We start from the raw sequence: 14,330 nt of genomic DNA, 5'->3' as shown, positions 1-14,330 counted from the left end.
CCTTTGAAGGATTTATTTTGAACCCCTAATTAATTTCTGGATATTTCCCCTGCCGCCTTGGAATCGTTGAGGATGCTGCTGCCTCATGGGTCCCGCATGTCATCCTCTCAGAACGGTAAATGTTTATTTTCTTGGATTTTGTTGACCAAACGATTTTTGGCTTATTTTTTCTTTCGATCACGTGCAGCCTTTAAAACGTTGAGGACGCTGCTGGCTCACGGGTCCCACATGTCAACCTCTATGAACAATAAACGCTGAGGATGCTGCTGCCTCATGGGTCCCGCATGTCATCCTCTCAGAACGAAAATGTTTCTTTTCTTGGATTTTTTACCAACAGATTTATGGTTTATTTTTTCTTTCCATCCCCTGCCGCCTTTAAAACATTGACGACGTTGTTGGCTCATGGGTCCCCGATGTCAGCCTCCCCGTACAAGAAACATATGATATCTTGATTATTTTGCAGACAATAAACAATGTATTGCGCTCTGAGCTATTTCAAACGGATAATTAAATCTTTATTTTTACATAAACAAACTTATATGTTGAATCTCCTTGTTTTTTTGTCTTTGCGAAGCATAGGACTTTCCTGTTTTTTTAGAAAATTCGGAACTTTCCTGTTTTGGAGTGGGCTGAAATTGTACGAGTCAAAAGGCCAAGCAGGATAGTTCGAAGGCCCAGATGTCCAGATGCAGCCCAATTGAAATCTTTCTTCTTGGATTTTTTTCACCCCCTGATTTCTGGCTACTTCATTTTTCTTTTGGTTCTGTGCCGCCTTGGAAACGTTGAGACCGCTGCTGCAAAATGGGACCTGCATGTCATCCTCTACGTACAATAAAATTTCTTTTCTTGGATTATTTTTGGCTCCTGATATTTGGTCACTTGCCTTTTTCTTTCGATCCCGTGAAGCCTCTCAAACGGTGATACCGCTGCTGCTAATTGGGACCCGCATGTCATCCTCTATGTACAATCAAGTTTCTTTTCTTGAATTATTTTTGGCTCCTGATACTTGGTCACTTGCCTTTTTCTTTCGATCTCATGCCACGTTTGAAACGTTGAGGAACCTGCTGGCTCATGGGACCCGCATGTCATCCTCTATGTACTATAAAAGTTCATTTTCTTTGTTTTTTTTCACCCTCTGATTTTTGGCTATTTCCTTTTTCTTTTGATCCCCTGCCGCCTTGGAAACGTTGAGTAAGCTGCTAGCTCATGGGACCCGCATGTCATCCTCTATGTCCATCAACTTTATTTTCTTGGATTTTTTTTGACCCCCTAATTTCTGGCTACTTTCTTTTTCTTTTGATCTCAAGCCGCATTTGAAACATTGGGACCGCTGCTGCAAAATGGGACCCGCATGTCATCCTCTATGTAAATAAAGTTTCTTTTCTTGGATTATCTTGGGCTCCTGATATTTTGTCACTTGCCTTTTTCTTTCGATCTCATGCCGCCTTAGAAACGTTAAGTAAGCTGCTGGCTCATGGGTCCCGCATGTCATCCTCTACGAACAATAAAAGTTTCCTTTCTTGGAGTTATTTTTTACCCCTAATTTCTGGCTATTTGCCTTTTTCTTTTGATCTCCTGCCCCCTTTGAAACGATGAGGACGCTGTTGGCAGGTCGGTCCCACATGTCATCCTCTATGAACAATAAAAGTTTCCTTTGATGGATTTATTTTGAACCCCTAATTAATTTCTGGCTATTTCCTTTTTTTTCTTTGATCCCCTGCCGCCTTGGAAACGTTGAGGATGCTGCTGCCTCATCGGTCCCGCATGTCATCCTCTCAGAACGATAAATGTTTTCTTTTCTTGGATTTTTTTACCAACTGATATTTGGTTTATTTTTATTTTCGATCCCCTGCCGCCTTTGAAACGTTGACGACGCTGCTGGCTCATGGGTCCTCGATGTCGACCTCCCCGTACAAGAAACATGTGATATCTTGATTATTTTGCGTACAATAAATAGTGTATTTCGCTCTGAGCTATTGCAAACGGATAAATTAAATCTTTATTTTTACAACTTATATCTTGAATCTCCTTGTTTTTTGTTTTGGCGAAGCATAGGACTTTCCTGTTTTTTTTTTTGAGAAAAATCCGAACTTTCATGTTCTGGAGTGGGCTGAAATTGTACGAGTCAAAAGGCCCAGAAGGATAGTTCGAAGGCCCAGATGTCCAGATGCAGCCCAATTGAAATCTTTCTTTTCTTGGATTGTTTTCACCCCGATTTCTCGGCTACTTCATTTTTATTTTGGTCCCGTGCCGCCTTGGAAACGTTGAGACCGCTGCTGTAAAATGGGACCCGCATGTCATCCTCTATGTACAATAAAGTTTCTTTTCTTGGATTATTTTTGGCTCCTGATATTTGGTCACTTGCCTTTTTCTTTCGATCTCATACCACGTTTGAAACGTTGAGGAATCTGCTGACTCATGGGACCCGCATGTCATCCTCTATGTACAATAAAATTTTGATTTCTTGTATTTTTTTCACCCTCTGATTTTTGGCTATTTAATTTTTATTTTGATCCCCTGCCGCCTTTGAAACGTTTAGTAAGCTGCTGGCTCATAGGTCCCACATGTCACCGTATGAACGATAAAGCTTTCCTTTCTTGGAGTTTTTTGACCCCCTAATTTCTCGGCTACTTTCATTTTCTTTTGATCTCAAGCCGCATTTGAAACGTTGGGACCACCGCCGCACAATGGGACTCTCATGTCATCCTCTATGTACAATCAAGTTTCTTTTCTTGGATTATTTTTGGCTCCTGATATTTGGTCACTTGCCTTTTTCTTTCGATCTCATGCCACGTTTGAAACGTTGAGGAACCTGCTGGCTCATGGGACCCGCATGTCATCCTCTATGTACTACAAAAGTTTATTTTCTAGGGGTTTTTTTTCACTCTCTGATTTTTGGCTATTTCCTTTTTCTTTTGATCCCCTGCCGCCTTGGAAACGTTGAGTAAGCTGCTAACTCGTGGGACCCGCATGTCATCCTCTATGTACAATCAATTTTCTTTTCTTGGAGTTTTTTTTACCCCTAATTTCTGGCTACTTTCTTTTTCTTTTGATCTCAAGCCGCATTTGAAACGTTGGGACAGCATGTCATCCTCTATGTACAATAAAAGTTTCTTTTCTTGGATTATTTTTCACCCTCTGATTTTTGGTCACTTGCCTTTTTCTTTCGATCTCATGCCGCCCTTGAAAACGTTGAGGAACCTGCTGGCCCATGGGACCCGCATGTCATCCTCTATGTACTACAAAAGTTTTTTTTCTTGGATTTTTTTCACCCTCTGATCTTTGGCTATTTCCATTTTCTTTTGATCCCCTGCCACCTTGGAAACGTTGAGTAAGTCTTGATCGATGGGACCCGCATGTCATCCTCTATGTACAATCAAGTCTCTTTTCTTGGATTTTTTTTACCCTCTTATTTTTGGTCACTTGCCTTTTTCTTTCGATCTCATGCAGCCTCTGAAACGTTGAGGAAGCTGCTGGCTCATGGGACCCACATGTCATCCTCTATACTATAAAAGTTTCTTTTCTTGGATTTTTTTCACCCTCTTATTTTTGGCTATTTCCTTTTTCTTTTGATCCCCTGCCGCCTTGGAAACGTTGATTAAGCTGCTGACACAAGGGCCCCGCATGTCATCCTCTATGTACAATCAACTTGCAAGATCTTGGAGCGAAAGAGCTTGTATAAGTGGGACCCATATGTCATCCTCTATGTACAATAAAAGTTTCTTTTCTTGGATTATTTTTTGCTCCTGATATTTGGTCGCTTTCTTTTTCTTTTGATCTCATGCCGCCTCTGAAACGTTGAGTAAGGTGCTGGCTCATGGGACCCGCATGTCATCCTCTATGTACAATAAAGTTTCTTTTCTTAGATTTTTTTACCCCCTGATTTTTGCTAACTTGCCTTTTTCTTTTCGATCATATGCCGCCTTTGAAATTGAGGTCGCCGCTGGCTCATGGGTTCCACATGTCAGCCTCTATGAACAACAAACCTTTCCTTTGTTGGATTTATTTTTTACCCCTAATTTCTGGCTATTTGCCTTTTTTTCTTTTGATCCCCTGCGGCCTTTGACCCACATGTCATCCTCTATGTACAATAAAAATTACTTTTCTTGAATTATTATTTTTGGCTCCTGATATTTGGTCACTTGCCTTTTTCTTTCGATCTCATGCCACCTTTGATACGTTGAGCAACCTGCTGGCTCATGGGACCCGCATGTCATCCTCTATGTACTATAAAACTTTCTTTTCTTGGATTTTTTTCACCCTCTGATTTTCTTTTGATCCCCTGCTGCCTTGGAAACGTTGAGTAAGTTGCTGACTCATGGGACCCGCATGTCATCCTCTATGTACAATCAACTTTCTTTTTTTGGAGTTTATTTTTGACCCCCTAATTTCTGCCTACTTTCTTTTTCTTTTGGTCCTATGCCGCCTTGGCAACGTCGAGACCGCTGCTGCATGATGGGACCCGCATGTCATCCTCTATGCACAATAAAAGTTTCTTTCGTGGATTATTTTTGGCTCCTGATATTTGTCACTTGCCTTTTTCTTTCGATCTCATGCCAACTTTGAAACGTTGAGAACGCTGCTGCAAAATGGGACCCGCATGTCATCCTCTATGTACAATAAATGTTTTTCTTGGATTATTTTTGGGACCTGATATTTGTCACTTGCCTTTTTCTTTCGGTATCATGCCGCTTCTGAAATGTTGAGAAAGCTGCTGGCTCGTGGGTCCCGCAAGTCATCCTCTATGTAGAATAAAAGTTTCCTTTCTTGGAATTATTTTTACCCCTGATTTCTGGCTACTTCCTTTTTCTTTTGATCCCGTGCCGCCTTGGAAACGTTGAGACCGCTGCTGCAAAATGGGACCCACATGTCATCCTCTATGTACAATAAAGTTTCTTTTCTTGGATTATTTTTGGCTCCTGATATTTGGTCACTTCCTTTTTATTTTGATCCCGTGCCCCTTGGAAACATTAAGACCACTGCTGAAAAATGGGACCCGCATGTCATACTCTATGTACAATAAAGTTTCTTTTCTTGGATTATTTTTTGCTACTGATGTTTTGGCACTTGCATTTTTCTTTCGATCTCATGCCGCCTTTGAAACGTTGAGACCGCTGCTGCAAAATGGGACTCACATGTCATCCTCTATGTACAATAAAAGTTTCTTTTCTTGAATTATTTTTTGCTCCTGATATTAGGTTACTTTCCTTTTTCTTTCGATCTCATGCCGCCTCTGAAACGTTGAGTAAGTAGCTGCCTCATGGGACCCGCATTTCATCCTCTATGTACAATAAAGTTTCTTTTCTTGGATTTTTTTTACCCCCTGATTTTTGGTCACTTGCCTTTTTCTTTCGATCTCATGCCACCTTTGAAACGTTGAGGAACCTGCTGGCTCATGGGACCCGCATGTCATCCTCTATGTACTATAAAACTTTCTTTTCTTGGATTTTTTTGGCACCTCGTATTTGGTCACTTGCCTTTTTCTTTCGATCCCGTGCAGCCTCTCAAACGGTGATACCGCTGCTGCTAAATGGGACCCGCATGTCATCCTCTATGTACACTCAAGTTTCTTTTCTTGAATTATTTTTGGCTCCTGATCTTTGATCACTTTAAAAACAACTTGTACGTAGAATGTCCCTGTTTTTTGTGGTGAATCATAGTATCCGTGTTGTATTAGAAAAGGGGCCGAAAGTGTTTGAGTTGCCCGTTTGTAGTTATTGGGCATTATAGTCCTAGTAAGTAGGCCCACATCAATTACCATGTACTCCCTCCGGTCTCTTTTAATTGACTCGGATTTAGTACAACTTTGTACTAAATTTGAGTCAATTAAAAAGGACCGGAGGGAGTAGACGGCAACCCAAAAGGGGAAATTTTGGCCCAAGCGGGGGAAGTTGTACTTTTTTTTCTATTGGTAAGGTTAGCCTCACACACAAAAAATGTCTGGTTACATGGGGCAGTGCTGGAAGCCTGATCGTTACTGAAGGTTGCACATTTGCGCCTAATATGCTTGTCAGCAGGAGGTTTGCTATTTGTTGGAAAACTATGGAAGGGGAGTTTGTTGGTGCATGCATACGTTTGCGAGGAACCAAATGCAGCATTTTGACTTCACCAGACAACTGAACAACATGTGTTCTTCACAATACAGCCAACACAAGCATTAACTAATGTAACTAGAGACATTGAGTACAGATTGAGCCTTCATGTTTAACATAACATTGTGTGTGAAGGAGCCACGCACATAGTATATAAGAGTACCATCATGTTGACCACAAATGCATCATCGAAGAGAGTGGTAAATATACTTATTGACCACCTCTGTACAAAAAAGTGGTAATTAGAACCGAACATGCCCCACCTTATTTGAGCTGTGATCCATATTGTTCCTCCAGTGGTGCATGATTGCCTTTACACTTGATGACCTTCTCGCAGTTTTCGTGATCAAATACGAGCACCTTCAAGGATCTGGTGTCAATCCTCTTGAATACTGTGAAGTATCCTATCTTCAAGTCATGTGCTTTGACAAACGCTGACCAGCGTGCGTCCATAACAATCTTGCCATCTTCCTCCTTCAGGCCGACCTCCCAGATGCAATCGGTGGAGATCTTCAGCTTGATGGTCTCTGGCCACAAACCTTCAAACCAGGGCTTAAAAGCACTGGGGATGAGCCCATCCAGTAACTTGCAGAAGCTGCCAGGGCGGGTCTGCTCACTGGCGTTTGGTGGCCTGATCATCAGGGCAGCTCCCTTTTTTCGAAGATGAGCTCTCTACAAGCTTGATCTTGTTGCCTGAACAATGCAACAACAAAAATGGACCCAAATGGTATACTTATGAAGCCCACAATCTGAACATTATGCCTCTGGATCTAGTTTGGCTATTTCGTAGGAACGGTATATCAGCTTCAACTCATAAAACTGGGAAAAAACTAAGCAACAGGAATAGAACTATAGATAGCATGGCATGGTAGATGCATAGCCCGTGTTTGCAAATAGTTTGTGGGTAGCCCACACTTGCAAGTTCATATCAACATATATTTTCCCCGGAAATTATTGTATTGCAATTTCGACGATTCGCACTTGATCATACTTTTCATCGGCTGCCCAGTTTGGCTGACCGGTTTGTTTATTCGCTAGTGTCCTCCTTCCTATTCCTAGACACCCAAGTCCATCATCATGGGCACTGACAAGGTGTAATATAAGATATATGCCACAAAAATAATACGTAGGATTGATAATGAAAATAAGTTTCCAATGGTCCGTGTCCAACAAGGGACGAGTAGTTTCTCTCCACTTCATCCTGACGTGTGTGGTGAGCAAGCCCTCCCATCAGTATCAGAGGAATTTAATTTGACAAGGGCTACAGGAAGACATCACCAAGAAAGGGTGATGCATGTCTCCTTCAACAAACACAGCAGTACATGTCTGAAGCAAGTACATGAACACAAGTACACCACCATAATAATACTACATGAACACAAGTGATGCCGTCGGTTGGGGAGGCCTAAATAAAACTTAAACTTAATCCTAATCTAATGGACGTCGGTTGGGGCGCGTGACGGGTCTGCCTCGTCCTCGTTCTTCGCCTATGCCGCCTACGTCCGTGCCCGCTTCTGGTCCCATGCTTCGCGATAGGGGCGGCCCCAGGGGTATTCTTGCGTATGCAGCTGAATACCCAAGATTTTGACAAAACCTTAGAATTTCCTCATAAATCATGGAAAAATTTGGCAAATACATGAGGATTTTGGCAAAATGAATACACAGGTTGAAAATGAATACCCAGCACTTCAACACTGGCGCAGCCACTGTTCGCGCTCCAGGCGGTCGAGCATGGCGGACGCCGTCAAAAGACCTTGCCGGCGGCGCTGTCCCAGCGGTTCAGTCCTTAGCCGAGAAATCTCCTTCCGGAAGAAGAGTATCGCTTGCTGGCGGGCGAACGCCTCATAATGGCGATGAGCCCTGTCCTCGCAGAACTTCCGTTGGGAAGCTTCCAAGATCTGGAGGTCGTGCTCGCTGTACTCCTCCTTCAACCGTGGGTCCTCGTCGTTATCGGAGCTGTACTCCGCGTCGGACTGCGGCTCCGGCTCCGGCTCCGGCTCCGGCTGCGATGGTGGTGGAGGCTGCGCGCGGACTTTGAGGCCAAGCCTACAGAACCTCGTTTTCCGATGGCGCGGCATTTTTGAGGTGGAGAGGAGAGAATGGAGCGTAAGCGGTGGTGGAAATGAGAGGATAGCACCGCGGGGGTGGACGGCGTAGTAGGTACTTTATGCTGGTGGTAGGCAACTACCCTCATTTACGGCGGGGTAGGCAACTGGACGCCGCGTGTCCGGCCGCTGCCCTCGTGGCCGCCTAGGTTTAGGCGCGGGAGACCATTAAACGCCGAGGACTACCAACCTTCCCGCGTCGCCTTTGATGCGAACAGTCGCGTCCTCCCACTGACAAGGCGGCCCCACACGCAAAAACCGTCGTGCCGCGAGGCGCCGACGCGCCTGATTCGCGCCCTTCGCCGGTGTGAGCCCAAAAAATGCAACTACTACTACTGTACTAGCGTATAGGGTGAGCAGGCCCTCCCATCAGTATCAGAGGAATTTGACCAGGGCTACAGGACGACTAGTTACATCACCAAAAAAGGTGATGCATGTCTCCTTCACATGGTCTTCTTATGTCATATAGTAAGGCACTAGCAATGATCGGCGCGGCGTGTCTAACTAATATACTCCCTCTATGTCAGAGCTTAAGGCGTAAAAATAAATTCGATTTTTGATCAAAGCATAAGGCGTAGGGCGAACTCTATCCTATTTCTACCGAAGATGCCCCTCTCAGCCGTTTCTCGTTTGCTAAAAACAGGGAGACGATTGACCCAGCTATGGCATGCACACGGTATTCACGCTGAATTAACTGCTCCTCCAGTCAATCTCCGCTAAAACCGGTGCCTCATTGGTTGTATACGGTGCATGCATGAGATGGTAGTTAACGAGGAGTCTGATGCGGCTACTTTAGGGAAGAGAGAGAAATACGAAGTAAAAGGAGTGAGTTATTAGAGATTTATGAGGGGCAAGTATGGAAGCTAATTTCCACGCCAACCCTACTTAATCCTACTATAGCACCAATTTATTTACACCTTAAGCTGTGAGATGGAGTAAATGTTTAGCAGTTGTAAATATTTATGGGCTTTTCATCAGCAATGATGATGGCACAACTTGAAGTGAAGTTTAGCAGTTGTAGCATGATTTTTTTTTGAATAAATGATGCTCAAACTCACCGATTCTCAAACTGCCCTTACAACGTTAAGGGAGCTGATATTAGGCACATACCCACTTTCCCTAAGCCTTGAGACAACGCAATCAAACATCATGCTATCCGGAAGTCTGAAACAATCTCAACTGTGAAGAGATCAACATTTAATTTAACAAAACTGTCTAATCCTGATGTGTAGAGAACGAATCCGTTGCACATATTGCTGCAACTCATAAATAGATCACAACACAACTTCAGGATTATTTTTTACAGAACACAATTTTGTGATGCCATTTGTTATCACTCCTTGGTGTGTATCTTGTGCAGTATCGGTTAAATTGCTAGGCCATCTACTAATACTGATGGTTCATGTCTCCAGTTGTGAAAGTAAGAGTTCATATACTTAGCCAAATGCTCAGCTAGCTACCCCATGTAGGAAACTGACCGTGGGAAGGTAATTGCATCCTTCTCAGAATTTGATCTATTAAAAGACATCTGAAAACAAAAGACGGCTACCCTGAAGTAATTGAGTGTAAGATGAAATACTAAAATTGCTACACCAGCAAAAGTGGATAATTGCCTCATCTAAGCTGGTCTAGTGTACATCCATGTTTAACATGTGAAGATGTGAGCGTATGAATTAGTAGCCAAAAACAACAGACTATTTTCAGGGAAAGCACGGCAAAGTAAATGCAGATAATTCTACTTTAGCAATCGTCTCACCTTGACACATGTAATATGAACTATAGTTTCATGAACAGTAATTAGTAAGAACAGAGAAAAGTAACAACTGCCTTAGTTGATATAATCTAAAAATAGTAGCTGCCCATTTCAGCTAATGATTTGTCCACATGAAAAGCCCAACAGGAAACTAAGCATCAGAAACGTCTCAATAATATATAGAAAATAACTCTACATCAGGATAAGAATGAATTCAGTAGCTAACTCTATTTGAGTCTTTCTCATACTTCGATCGATGTTTACATACTAAAGTGGTACTGCAATAATGTTTCTGTGGATCGACATCGAGCATTCTTGCAGTTTTAGCATTTGTGTCATCTAGGTTATTATTGATGCCAAAACTAGACACTAGTTAGTGTATACACAGTTATATACTACCTCTGTCCCACCGAAAGTGTCTGAGATTTGTCCAAATTCAGATGTATCTAGACAAAGGAAAGCATATAGATAGATTCAAATTTTGACAAATATATATCATCTTAAGTTTAAGTCCTGTGCTGTAGTTAATTCCCTTTGTCTTAAGTGATCTATTAGAGAGCTTCCCTGTGACCACCCGAAGGGTAAGAAATGTTTAACTGTATAAGTGGATTGCCTAGACCTTTCCATCAGTTCGGACTTTTGGTTGCGTTGGCTAGTCGATGAAGCTTGACATGGTGTCAGAGCCAGGGTCTCAAGTTCGAGTCCTGGCTTTCGCAATTTATCCTAAAATTGCCGCCCTTGCGATCAGTTCGGACTTTTGGTTGTGTTGGTAGTGCATTAAGCTTGACAAGAAAGAAATGCCTTTTTATAGCTAACCCCAAGTCTGGTAACATTTGCAAAATAGGTATCAGATGCAGCTATCCATTCAATAGAGAAGAATTTGCATTTTAGAGTTGAAGGTTCATAATCTCTTCTCTACTATTGATAGTTAAGGGTACACAGGTATTTCTTTACCTCATTTTCGCGTTCTAAAAAGGTACGCCATATGGTTGTGCTAAGTTAAACTGATTTAAGTCTGTTCAAGTTTATCGAAAGTTATACTACCAACATCTAAAACATCAATATAGGCTCATATATTACAAAAGATATTTAGATTTTCTTTTCTCGAACACATGCGTAGTCGTGCATCATTATATATTAGAGCATACAGGGTTGTAGCAAGGCTACGAAAAACTGAGAAAGCAAAAAGAAAGAACTATACAGGGGACTACAGGCAGCTAACTTTGCTAGGCCTGCAGGTGCTAAATCTTATATATATATGAGGTTGTAGATATTAGTCGTAAACTTACTCAAACTTAAATAACACTTGATTAGGAAAAAGATAACCTGAGTTATTTTGAATAAGGGGACGTCACAATCACTAATCAAAGATAATTGTGGGAAACTGAAATCTATTCAAGAAAATGGGAGAAATAATGTATCAAACACAAAATTAATTATACCATTTTGCAGATTGTTCACCGATATAAACAAAGAACTGTTTGATCTGCATGTAGGTACATCCAATCAATGCTTTTTCCCCGATCTCTAGAAAATATAAGCTACGCATGTAATTACAAACGATTTTCTTCTATTTTTCTGTTTCTACGTTAACATTTGAGATACTTGTTAATTACATCCATATTCTGCAGTTGCATAGAGTTACTAATTCAGGAATGCATTCACATACGGAGTATACTATGTTTGCTGATGACTGACTAGTACTAATTCATTGCAAGCAACGGTTCATTCATATTTAGATAAAGGATGTGATCGTTAAGTCATATACTTATGAAAGCCCTTATGCATCTCTCTGATGCAGATGGCGGGGGTCTCTCGTCCTCCTTTTGGAGGCAAAATCAATTAGTTATATATGAAACAATGGGTGTAAAAGGTTATCAAAAAGGGTGCCTTCATATTGCTACGTTATCTTTTGAGATACTGGTTAATTAAATCCATTTTCTCCATTTGCTTAGAGTTACTAATTCAGGAATGCAATCACATACTGAGCATACTATGTTTGTTGGTGGCTAATTAGTACTACTAATTCATTGCAAGCAACGGTTCATTCATATTCAGCAAAAGGGGGTGTGATCATTAAGTCATTTAAGAAAGGTAAAATATAAACAAGGTAGTTCATTAATAACTTCATTGGTTAAGGCAGTGTATCATGCAATGCAAAAGGACTGAAAAAATACCATTTGCGGTGTCCCAAAAGTACGTGGAGCCGTCAGTTTCGTCCACCGCAAAAACGTGGCCACCGAGTTCAATGGCATCACAGTAATTTGGATAATCAGGTGCAGGTGTAAGGGCCTCCAAAGATGGGCATTCTCCGCCGCCACCCCCTTCAAGGTAGAAAATCGTTTTGTCAAACAAGGCGATGAGCTTGTAATCTGCGTACCTCCCACCTTTTGTGGGCACTTGGCAGATTACAATCTTCAACAAATCAATTGCTGGACCCCGCTTAAAAGAGTATGCAAAGGTTGATATGAAAAACTACTATGATCGATCTTCGAAGCAGGTAGGGATGGAAGGGGGATATGTCGCTCGGTGTAGACGTTCACGAGGCACCACCGGTACCCATGATGATCGGCGGCGGCGATCCGATCGCCGTTGCGCCAAGCCATTTTCTCGTCATGCATGAACGGCAGGGCGACGTAACGGCGAGGATGGTCGAGGGGCACCAGGTCATACACGGTATCATGCGAGACGAGATGCCGTCGCCCAATCCCAGTGTTCATCGAACCAATAAGCAAGCGGAGGCATCGGCAGCAGGGTTCACCCCAATGGTGCATCTTACCTTCATCCTTGCTGATCCGGTCGTAGAGCTCCCTGGAACATGCGGCAAGTCGGACGGTGTAGGTAACGTCCAGATGCGCAGCGATGAGGTCGATGTTGTCGCCGGTGAGAGCCTCCAAGTGGCCGTCCCCGCCGCCCCGGCAAAGCCTAGAATATTCCATCACGTGAAGATGGATTTAGGTGGATGGCGGATGCAACTGCGCTTGGGGTTTTCGGAGGAGAGGGCGAGCGCTATGGAAGGAACGATGCGGCGTGGTGGGGATCGAGATCCTGCGCGTGCGCGTGATTCGGGAGGGTGAAGAAAAAGATGATAGACATGCAAGGGGCAAAACCTAGGCAGTACTCTAGGTTGCTGCCGCAGCCGATCGGGCGCCGATTTGACAGCTTGGTAGATGGTAGACTAGCACGCCACCCATCTATAGATTTGCGACGACGTTTGGTGCGTTGATGTCTCGTCACATCAGCTTGAGCAGAGAGGGTTTTTTTACAGTTTCCATTACGATATATTTTTCGCCGATAATCGTAGTACTCTATGCCGTAGACACGTACCTTAACACGTGGGCAGCATGCAACCGCGCGAGCACCAAAATGAAATGAGAGATGTTTTAGAGCAGAACTTCATTTTCAATGCCTTTCCTAGCTTGGTTTGGAAACCGGACGGAGCTTCAGTGACTTGATGCTTCCAAGTCTCATTGTGACTAGGTGCCACCATCTACCATCATTCGAGATCCAACGTTCCAAACTATCTCGTTATTTCGAAGCTAAAAAGAAAAAACTATTCAGAAAATTTTGAAAAAAATCCAGTAATATGTAGATGCCTTGTTTTAAAATCTATGAATATTTCATCCCATTCGGATGACTAGCTTGTGATTAAATAGCTTCTTACGTATTCGAGCACTAGTTTAAACTAAATATATATTTTCTCACAAACCTATGATTCAAATCGAATGAAACTCCACCAAAATATAAATCGAAATATGCATGATTTACTGCAATGTGAGCGGATAATTCAATCCCACGAAAAGACAATATGCTCCAAGACCAGTAATCTCTTCCCTAGCTTATCCGAACATAATCGATGTTGTCCTTAGAGAACATCTTGCAGCCTCAGTAAAGCCTCAGGTATGAACAAGAAGCATATTGCCATCTACAGATCACGCTAAGAACCACAACCCAGGATCATCCTCATAGCCTATATCATCAAGGTTTTCCTCCAAAATGCTTATGTTTTTGGAAAGTTTTCTTGACGATAGGGAAGATTCTGAAGGGCTTAGATTCGCTACAATAGCAACAAATGGAAAATTTTCGCCGCTAAAAAGAGTATCCCGCCATTTTAATATACACTTACTAGTAGTTGATCAATTGTGCATTGCAAAACACAAAGTTCAGATCAAATGTGCAACATACCAACAGAAAGTTAACTAGCAGTTTTACGAGCACATGGCGATATTAAGGTGATGAAGCAGTTAACTAGCAGAACAAGATCTCCTACTCAGGGACGCTCTTGGTGGACGCTGAGATATAGGTCGCTAGCTGTGCACGGAGATCCTCCTTCTCCTTGATAATCGCCTTAAGGACGGCGGTTTGTCCGCGCATTAGGAC

This window comes from Lolium perenne, chromosome 1 (assembly GCF_019359855.2).
Source record: "Lolium perenne isolate Kyuss_39 chromosome 1, Kyuss_2.0, whole genome shotgun sequence".
NCBI lineage: Eukaryota > Viridiplantae > Streptophyta > Magnoliopsida > Poales > Poaceae > Lolium > Lolium perenne.
Note: the sequence above shows the minus strand (reverse complement) of the source record.